General features: G+C 46.4%; 1 long non-coding RNA gene across 1 annotated transcript; it reads right to left on the reverse strand.

Moving 5' to 3' along the window:
- Positions 1-967: 967 nt before the first annotated feature.
- LOC148121057 (uncharacterized) lies at positions 968-3,986 on the reverse strand. Its single transcript, XR_015738935.1, has 2 exons — positions 3,588-3,986; positions 968-1,870 (listed from the first exon to the last, which is right to left on the reverse strand). It is a non-coding gene; the product is annotated as an uncharacterized LOC148121057 (long non-coding RNA).
- Between the last annotated feature and the right edge of the window lie 6,029 nt (positions 3,987-10,015).

Genomic DNA, 10,015 nt, shown 5'->3' on the forward strand with positions numbered 1-10,015 from the left:
AAGTACGGGTGACAGAGATTCAGTGTGGGCTGTTACCATTGCAAACATAAAAATAAAGTCCTTAGCCACACTGACCAGGTGCTAATTGGTTTTTCCACAGATGCATGAAATGTTGCTTGCAGAAGCACTGAGTGAGACCAGCCCTTCAGTTTGTTCCTCAAGGTGGAATGGAAAGTTAGTTTTGAGTTTTTCCCATGACAGGTGAGACAGGAAGCAAAGACTAAGAGGAGACAGAGGCTGGTGTAGAGCGGGTTGGAAGAAGGCAAGACAGAGCTCTTCCAGGGGTGATATGTGTTCCCGGGAGGCTGAACCAGGAGGATCATGTGTTCAAAGCTAGCTATGTAGGGAGACCCTGTCTCTAAAAACCACAAAGAATAAGAAATAAAAAGAAAGAAAGAAAAACAAATTTCCTGGCTTCTTAGGTAAAAGTGCAGCAGTAGAATCAGAACTGAGATCTAGTTAAGACTCATGTTGTCCTCCAAAGGCTCAAGGGTTGGAAGTTTACTAAGACATGGTCTCCAAGGGAGGTCCCTTGGTCAGTGGAGATATGTCTTTGGAAGGGATTAAGCTAGCTCTGCTGAGCCAGTTCTCTGGAATGTGAGTTAGCTGTGATAAAAGACTGGCCCAGCAATCTCCCTCTTGGCTCAGCAGTGCTGTTCCTGGTCCATTCTCAGTGCTCCCCTCATTGGGACACAAGACCTGCAGCCTCACAACTGGCAGCCCAGTGACCACTTCTCCTGTTCTGTCAAAGGAGCTTAGTTTTCTGTTTCACCTTATCAGATTTCTTTTTGTGTGTTTGTGTGTATAGGTGTATGTGTGTGTTCAGATGTGTGTGCATGTGTGTGTGCTTATGGAGGCCAGGGACTGATTGATGTTATGGTCTTCCTCAATCTTTCTCCACTTATTTATTTGCTTATTTGCCCCACGCTACCGTCTCGCCAGCAAGAACCACGCGGTACACATAGGATACTTCTGCAGTAAAGCTTTAATGCCCCTTGGGAGAGCGGGCATCAGCCAACATGGCGGAGACCCAGATAAGATGGAACCCATCCCTTATATAGGAAACAGACCCTGCTTTGGACGTGTCATTCTTGGATTGGTCAACTGCTCCCAGTCCCAGGTGATACCTTGGGAGTAGTGGAAAAATACCAACACGTGTGAGCTTTCTAGCTCACCTGGCGGTGCAGCGCCATCTATGGTGGAGAGTGTGGTTGCGGCCTTCTACATCTCCCCCTAATTTTACTTCTTTGCAGAAAGGCAACTCCCTCAAAAGGTAAAGATAGAGGTCGCACTTCCCAAAATAGAAACATTAAAATGGGCTTACACGGAATCTGTCCCTAGGCTCATGACACCTGGAACCTATCCGGCCTGCCCTCTGCCAATTTTTTGGGAAAGGAAAATATACGGCAGGAAACCCTTATGCAGAGCGACTTATCTCTCAGAGAGGGCCATTCTCTGTGCGATGCTTTTAAGCTCCACAACCTTCAGGGCTAGCTAAGCCAAGCACTCCACCCTGTGCAATGGACCATAGTCCTAGGGGTGCAGGAGCTGGTTGGCTTAAACCTTACTGCTTTAACATAGATAACCACATTTTAGAAGAGGCTCCCTGTTCTAGGGCAGCCAGCGCTGAGCAAAAACCACTTTATCCCTATGGTTTTGGGATTTGAGTCAGCAGACCATCCAGAGGAGAAACACTATTCCATAGCGTAGGACCATTCCAAAACACTTCCACCCTCACCCATTCTTTGAAGTAGGGGATGAAGGACACAATCCAGGACTGGAATTCTTTGGCCAAGCTTATGTCCATTCGCGTGGAGTTGATTGTCACGATGGACCGTCTCAAGGAGGACAGCAAATCATCAAAATTCTCCTGCAAGATACAAAGACAATTCTCGGGACAAGTTAGCCACTTTTATAAAGTTCTCATATGGTACACTGGTCACACATAAGGCTGGAGTTTTCCATTCATAGCCCAATTGGGCAAGCTGCCATAAGCTATCCACCTGTTCTTGCATTAGGTCAATTCTTTAATTAAGAACCATTATTCCACCTCTAATAGATGTATCTATGGTAGCCTGCTGATCCAGGGCTGTAGCCACTGTGGTAGATAACTGATTGAGGGTCTCTGTTTTTTATGATATAGGCCGTGCTGTCCCAGTGGCGCCTAGGAAAAACCCAGGCCCTGTTTGTTGATATTAGGTTTAAGATTTATTGGCTCCCGTATTCCTTGCCGGTACGGTGGCCTTGGGTTCCAGAGCCCACCCCTCCATTCTCCGAGGCCCTGGGCCTGTTTGCTGTGCGGCTCCGCCTGTCCCGGGCCAGGAAGTGGTGGCTCCACCCCCAGGCGCCCCAGCCTTCCCCGCGGGGCTAGCCTAGTTCTCTGAGGCTGTGTTGGTGGCGGAGTATGGCGGGAGCCGACACTCAGACCGAGGCGGCACAGGCGGCAACATCTCAAGGTCTGCACCAGAGTCTGCGGCTCAAGGGGCCGATGGGAGAGGCGGCGACCAGGGCCGCTTCCCTACTAGCAAACTCTCAACACCTGTGCCACAGCAAAAGCGGCTGTAAACTCTCACAGATCCAGTCAACGACCAAATCACCCCAAAATCCAAGGGCCCTTCGCATCTACCTCCCTGCGGATCCTGAAACATCAGACAAGCCAAGCGTATACACAGCAATCTTTTAGGAGGACTTGAGTTCTTAAAAACTTAAGTCGCACTATGTAGATGTAATACGGTACTGCCTGTTTACTGCGTCTAAACCTTAATTGCGCTTTTATTATGATAAATACGACCAGCCCTGCCTGAAGTCAGCATCGTTTAGCATAGCCAAATGGAATCAGAGCCATTTTAGCCTCAGAGACCCTCACAGTTTTAGGTACATTGCAAGGTACAATTAGGTACAATTCTGGCCTGGCAGCTTGTGGCACCGCTCTCATTCTCGGTACAGCTGTGATACCCTCCAGGCCAGGCACCAACTGAGCCTGTGCAATATGCCTCCCACCATAGCCACAGAACAAAGCTCCGCTCCAGCTGCCCTCCAGCCCCAGCTGCACCCACTCCGAGCCCAAACCTGTGTACGGAACTCAGAGAAGCAGACTTGCTGCTCTGCAAGGACCTCATTTAATCTTTTAGGGAATTTGGGCGTCGTTTAGTCTCTTTGGCTGCTTCCTGCTGTTATTGGGCCGTTGCATTCTTAGGGGTATACACTACAACATTTCAGGAGGTCTCGGTGATTCAAACCACATAAATCCCAAGTACACCCTTAGGCTCTCCTTTTCTGTGGAGACGAAAACAGAACCTCTTTCCCAAAACATCATATCCTTAGCAGTTTCTAAGTTTAAATATCTTTCTCCTATCCAGTACACAACAGACAACACAAACAACATAACATAAAGCTTTTGACCTTGTAAATCAGCCTTCTCCCCCATTTTTGCTTTTTTAAAATCATTGGGGGGTCCTTTTTAACTTATTTTCTTTTCTGTCTCCCCCATTCTTTACCGGAGGGTCATTTTTTAACTTATCTGGGTGCGCGCACAACCTCCCACTGCTGCTCAGTTTCTGATATGCTCTCTGGACTTTAGAACGTACCTCTCTGAGCACGCATGCCTGCAGTTCTGAATCCTCCTTGTGTCCAAGGGGTCTCCGGCGGTGCAAAGTTCTTCTTCTTCTTCTTCTTCTTCCCGGGTATGGCACCAGATGCCCCGTGCTACCGTCTCGCCAGCAAGAACCACGCGGTACACATAGGATACTTCTGCAGTAAAGCTTTAATGCCCCTTGGGAGAGCGAGCATCAGCCAACATGGCGGAGACCCAGATAAGATGGAACCCATCCCTTATATAGGAAACAGACCCTGCTTTGGACGTGTCATTCTTGGATTGGTCAACTGCTCCCAGTCCCAGGTGATACCTTGGGAGTAGTGGAAAAATACCAACACGTGTGAGCTTTCTAGCTCACCTGGCGGTGCAGCGCCATCTATGGTGGAGAGTGTGGTTGTGGCCTTCTACACTTATTTATTTATTTATTTGTTTATTTTTTGAGACAGGGTTTCTCTGTGTAGCCCTGGCTTTCCTGAAACTTGCTCTGTAGACCAGAGAGCCTCAAACTCAGAGTTCCTCCTGCCTTTCGCTGACAAGCTTTTTATTTTTAGAGATTTATCTTTAAATAATTTTAAAAGACTTTTTCCTTTTAGAGATTTATTTTTATCTTATGTGATGAGTGTTTTGTGTGTATTATGTATGTATGTATTATGTAAGCATGCATGTATGTACACCACATACAAGCAGTGTTAGCAGGGACCAGAAGAGGGAGACAGATTCCCTGGAACCACAGTAACAGACAATTGTGAGCCATATTTGAGCGCTAGGAATTGAACCCAGGTCCACTGGAAAGATCAGGCAGTGTTTTAAATAGCTGAGCTATCTCACTAGTCCTCTTTAAAAGTATTTTTAGTTAAATGTATGTATTTGGGCATGTGTATTTGAGTACAGGTGCCTACAGGAGTCAGAGGCATAAGATCCCCTGTAGGGTAAATTCTAATTGATCTTAATAATAAAAACCTGGGGTGAGATATTGGGGTGAAAGCTGGAAGATCAGAGAAGCAGAGCAGCAGCCACGAGTTCTCACTTCTACAGCATCCTCAGACCAAATGGGCCATCCTGTCTCTACAAGTCCTCTACAAGTCTGAACACCTGGGCTCCTGTTTCCTCCTGCCTTACTTTTCTCTCTCCATGCAGACATATCCCTTCCTGTCTCTACCTCCCTCCCTAGTGCTGGGATTAAAGGTGTGAGCCATCACTGCTCGGCTCTGTTTCTCTTTTAGACTGGAGCAATCTCACATAGTCTATGGTGGCCTTGAACTCACAGAGATCTGTCCAATCACTCGAGTGCTGCCTGGCCTCTATGGCTAACTAGTGCGGCTAGCTCCACATTCTGATCTTCAGGGAAGCTTTTTTTGTTACAGCACAGACAAAATCTCACCAAGCTCCCCTTGGAACTGGAGGTATGAGCGGTTGTGAGCCACCCAGTATGAGTGCTGGGAACCTAATTTGGTCTTCTGGAATAATAGCAAGTACTCTTACCCAGTAAGCCATTTCTGATGGAGGAGGGTGATTGGTCTATGTGTTTCTCTCATTGGTTTATTAATAAAGAAAACTGCCTTGGCCTGATAGGTCAGAATATAGGTAGGCAGAGTAGACAGAACAGAATGCTGGGAGGAAGAAGGCAGTGAGGCAGATGCTATAGCTCTCCTCTCCAAGATGGACGCAGGTTAAGATCCTTCTCGGTAAGCCACCACCTCGTAGTGCTACACAGATTATTAGAAATGGATTAATCAAGATGTGAGAGTTAGTCAATAAGAGGCTGAAACTAATGGGCCAAGCAGTGTTTAAAATGAATACAGTTTCCATGTAATTATTTTGGGGTAAGCTAGCAAGGATCCGGGCGTGAACACAGCCCACTGCTCCTTTTACACATTTCTCTTATATTTTTGTTGTGAGCAAAATGCCATCTCTCCAGCCCTAGAAAGCCATTTCTCTATCCTCAGAACTACCCAATTTTAAAAACAAGATGGGTTTTTTGTTTGCGGTTTTTCTTTTCCTTTTCTTTTTTAGTTTGATGCCTCAGGATGATGATGTAATAAATCACCCAAGGTCAGCTGCAGCTAATCATTTCCAAACAGAGCAGAGGAGAACCCACTCCAGAGTCCTTCTCAGGTTCCAGCTGTTGTTCACAGCTCTAACAGAACAAATGATTATGTTTCACACTTCTGAAGCCATTGGGACTGCTCATTTGAATGGCAATCCGAGTGTTTCCAAAGGCTGCTGGTATTTATTTGGCACTAACAGATACCTAACATTGAGAAGGCAGGTGAAAGAGTAGCTACTGGTCTTCTCAAAGGGAGTGAGGCAAGGCAAAGGTTTTTAAGGCAAGCTGTAATAATTACATACAATTTTTTTCTTTTAGTTTTTGTTTTTTGAGACAAGGTTTCTCTGTATAGCTCTGGCTGTCCTGGAACTCGCTCTGTAGACCAGGCTGGTCATCCTGCCTCTGACTCCTGCGTGCTGGGATTAAAGGTGTGCGCCACCACTGCACAGCTACATAGGGTACTGTGAAACAGTAATCCTTGGCCACCTCGGTGGTACGCTGTAATCTTAGTGCCCTGGAGAAAATAGAAAGATCTCAAATTTAAGCACAGGCTGGACTCCCAAGTGAAACTTTGTTTTGAAAAATCCAAAGCAGAATGGATCATGGTGATATCCCAGCACCCAGCATGCTGAGGCAGGAGGATTGCCACACAAAGAAGGTAATCCATGGCTACATAGCACAACCCTGTCTCGAGAAAACAAAAAGGAAAAAAAAAAAAGGAAAGCAAAGACTAAGTAGGAGGCCCAAGAAGATGGAATCCCATGGTGGAGTCCAGGCTGACCCCAAACTTGAGATGCCCCTGACTCAGCATCCAGAGGACTGGCATAAAAACTTCTTTATGGGTCAGGGTAGAGGACTCAGCAGTCAAGAGCATTTGCAGGGGACACCAGTTTGGGCGACTCATAACCATCTGTAATTCCAGTTCCAGAGGACTCTATGCCCTCTTCTGGCCTCTAAGGACACCTGCACTCATGCAAATATCCACACACAGACACACACAGACACACAGATCACAGACACATATAATTTAATATACATACATACATACATACATACATACACACATGTTTAGCTCAGTGGGTTAAGTACGTGGGGTGGGAAGTGTGAGGACCCAAGTTCTGATCTTTAGAACACACATGAAGCCAGCATGGTGGAGCACAGCTGCATTCCAAGGCTCTTGTAGTGGGATGGGAGGAAGCAAGGGAATCCCCAGGAGGTTTTGTGTCAGCCAGCATGGTAGACACAGCTACAAGCAAGAGAATCTGCTTCAAGAGGGAGATTGTGAGTACTGTCACACACGGCTGTTCCCTCCCCTCCACACTCATGCCACAGTACACACCCCATACTGCTTTGTAATACATATCAAAATATTTCCAGGAAAAACTTTTTGGTAGGTCGCTGTCCAAAATTAAAGATGTCTCAAAAGAACCAAAGTCTTGGCCTCTGATGGACTGCTAACCCCCCCTACACTGGTTAATCATTTCAACTAGTCTTTAGAGTGCCTTGTGGGTATGAAGTTAGAGGAGATGAAGTGGGTTAGGGTTGGAATCTACGGAGGGGACGGAGGGTTCTCAGAAGCCCAGCTGAGTAGGTCCTTCAATGTTAAGTCATCCTCCAAGACCTTCCTCCCTCTTCCTGCTTCTTGGATCTCAGCCCACCCCTCCAAAACATGGCTTGCTTGTGGACATGAAAAGGTTAATTGGGCCTGGAGCCAACTCCAGGCTGTCTCCTAGTTTCTGCAGACTCCCTTTGGAGTTCAGCTGCTCTGAACTCTTCTTCTCAACACCCTAAGGAGCACCATGTTCTATCAGCCCGTTAGAATTTTTCAAAGTGGCTTCATTTTGATCTCCAATATGCCTCTATTGTTCCCAATTAAGAGGGAGCTGTATCGGGAAAGTTTGCTTTTCTTTTTTAAACACTTCTCCCCTTCTTTCCCCCACTGTAAACATCAATCCCACAGCAGAGCATTCTGAGAGCCATGTCGGTATCACCAGGTAATCTGAGGAGCTGAGAAACCCTCCCACTCAAGTGTTGCTCACTGTCTGCTGCACACAAGACCCTGGCAGGCACCATGGCGCAGCAGTGTGTGCCTTTCACACGTGCTTCCTACCACATGAGTCTAAACACTAAACTGGGGCTGGTGAGGTGGCCAGTGGCACTTGCCACCAAACCCAAGGAGCTGAATTCAACCTCTTGAGCCCACATAGTAAAAGGAGAGAGATTTCTGCAAATTGTCCATGCATCTTCACATGCCCTGGGTGTTAGGAGCATGTACACACACACACACACACACACACACACACACACACACACATTAAAGTAACAGTTGGGCTTGATGACACAGGCCTATAGCTTCCACTTGGGAGGCGTATGAGCTGGGTTCCAGAGTGAGTTTGAGATTAGCTTGGGCTACACAGTGATACCTGGTCTCTATCAAACAAAAGCATAAAGTAGCACGTAAAGTAGATGGACTCCTGAAGATGCTGCTAAGGAGAAAACAGGTTAAAGTCGAAAGTGGAAAGAGGTAAGGGGTAAGAACCAAGCAGAGAAAAATGCAGAGATCAATAAAAATCAATAAAACAACAAGAAAAAAAAGAAAGACCCCTTATGAAGATGATTCTGCAAGGAGCAGTTGCCGAGGTGGAGCTGGACTGCGATGGGCTATGGGAAGGATGAAGGGAGGGTCACTGAGAGGGAAGTAGTCCTCAGATCTCAATGCAGGTCCAACACCAGTGAGGAGGGGAGGGAAGAACGGGGCCCAGGTGGGAGAGGAAACATCATAACCTCATTCTATAAGTAAAATATAATCAATAAAATGTCAAGCCTCACTCCCATCCATACCAACCCCAGAAAGAATTGTTCTAAGAATTTGGGCTTTGTCCCTGCCTACTTCATTTTGCTATGTGATGAGACAACACTAGTTTTGAAGCCACAACCTCCTTGCTCCATCACCCAAGTACTGAGTGTGCAGGTGTACACCATCTGTAATCTCAGACGTGGGAGGCTGAGGCAGAAAGATTGTCATAAGTTTGAGGCCAACCTGGGTCACATAAGTATGAGATTCTGTTTCAGAAGTCAAAACACATTAACAAACTGGTAACAAACAAAAATAAAAATGAACAAACCAGGGCTACACAGAGAAACCCTGTCTGAAAAAAACCAAAACCAACCAACCAAACAAACAAACAAAGTGATTCTTGCTGCGGGAGCTACTTCCACTCCTTGAGCCAATAGCCTTTAAGATACCAGCCCACTTGGGCATGGTCTCTTTTTTTAAAAAAAAAAGCAGAGGTAGCCGTGTGCTCGCTCTCTTGCTTCTGGCTCTGCTTCTAGCTACTAGACTCCTTTCCTGATCACACAGAGGGCTGTTGTCTGGAACAGTGATATGTAAGTTTTTTTCCTTTAAATAAATAACCATTTTATTAACCATAATTCCAGACTGGTGTGGGATTGTTTGTGCCTTTATCTGGCGCCCAAAGTTTGGTTTTAGAACCCCCACCCTCGCCCCCGGAAGTGGTGAGGGAGAATTGTCTGTATTCTGTCAATCATGTTTTAAATAAACGCTGATTGACCAAGCAGGAAGTATAGGTGGGTCAACCAGATAGGAAGTAGGGGTGGGGCGATGAGAACAGGAGAATTCTAGGAAGGAGGAAGCCTCCCCCCAGATCACCGAAGAAGCAGGATGTGACCTGTTCCTCTGAAAAAGATACTGAGCCATGGGGCTGACATAGATACAAATGGGTTAATATAAGTTACAATATATAAGAAGCCTGAGCTAATGGGCCAATCAACTCATGATTAATGTAGAATTCTGTGTGGTTTTCTTTGGGGGCTTGCTGGCTGTGGGAACTGGGCAGGACATAAACCCCAACAAGGCTGGGCGGTGGCGCAAGCCTTTAATCCCAGCACTCGGGAGACAGAAGTCGGCAGATCTTTGTGAGTTCGAGGCCAGCCTGGTCTACAAGAACTGGTTCCAGGGTAGGCTCCAAAGCTACAGAGAAACCCTGTCTTGAAAAACAAACAAACAAACAAAAAAACCCCAACAAGCCCAGCCCTCATGTTACAGATTCTGAGTTACAAGGAAGAAGCTCTTCCCGAGCTTGTCCGTCTGTCTTCTGTTCCTTTCTCCCTCGGCAACACTGCCTATCAGGGGCTCATCAGGCAGAACAACAGCAGCCTCTGCACATCTGGGACACATCAAAGGCTACGATCGTCTTTTGGACTACTAACCGTTTTTCTAACTGCTCATTAGTACTTTTTAAAAATGTCAACAATGGAACACAGATTTTCTTTGGCTTATAGAAATGTATTAAAATTGATGCCATTAGTAGTGTTTTGAGGCAGAGCCCTGGCTGTCCTGGAACTTGATATGT

The sequence above is a fragment of the Myodes glareolus genome, chromosome 9 (genome assembly GCF_982192425.1).
Source record: "Myodes glareolus chromosome 9, mMyoGla1.1, whole genome shotgun sequence".
Lineage (NCBI taxonomy): Eukaryota > Metazoa > Chordata > Mammalia > Rodentia > Cricetidae > Myodes > Myodes glareolus.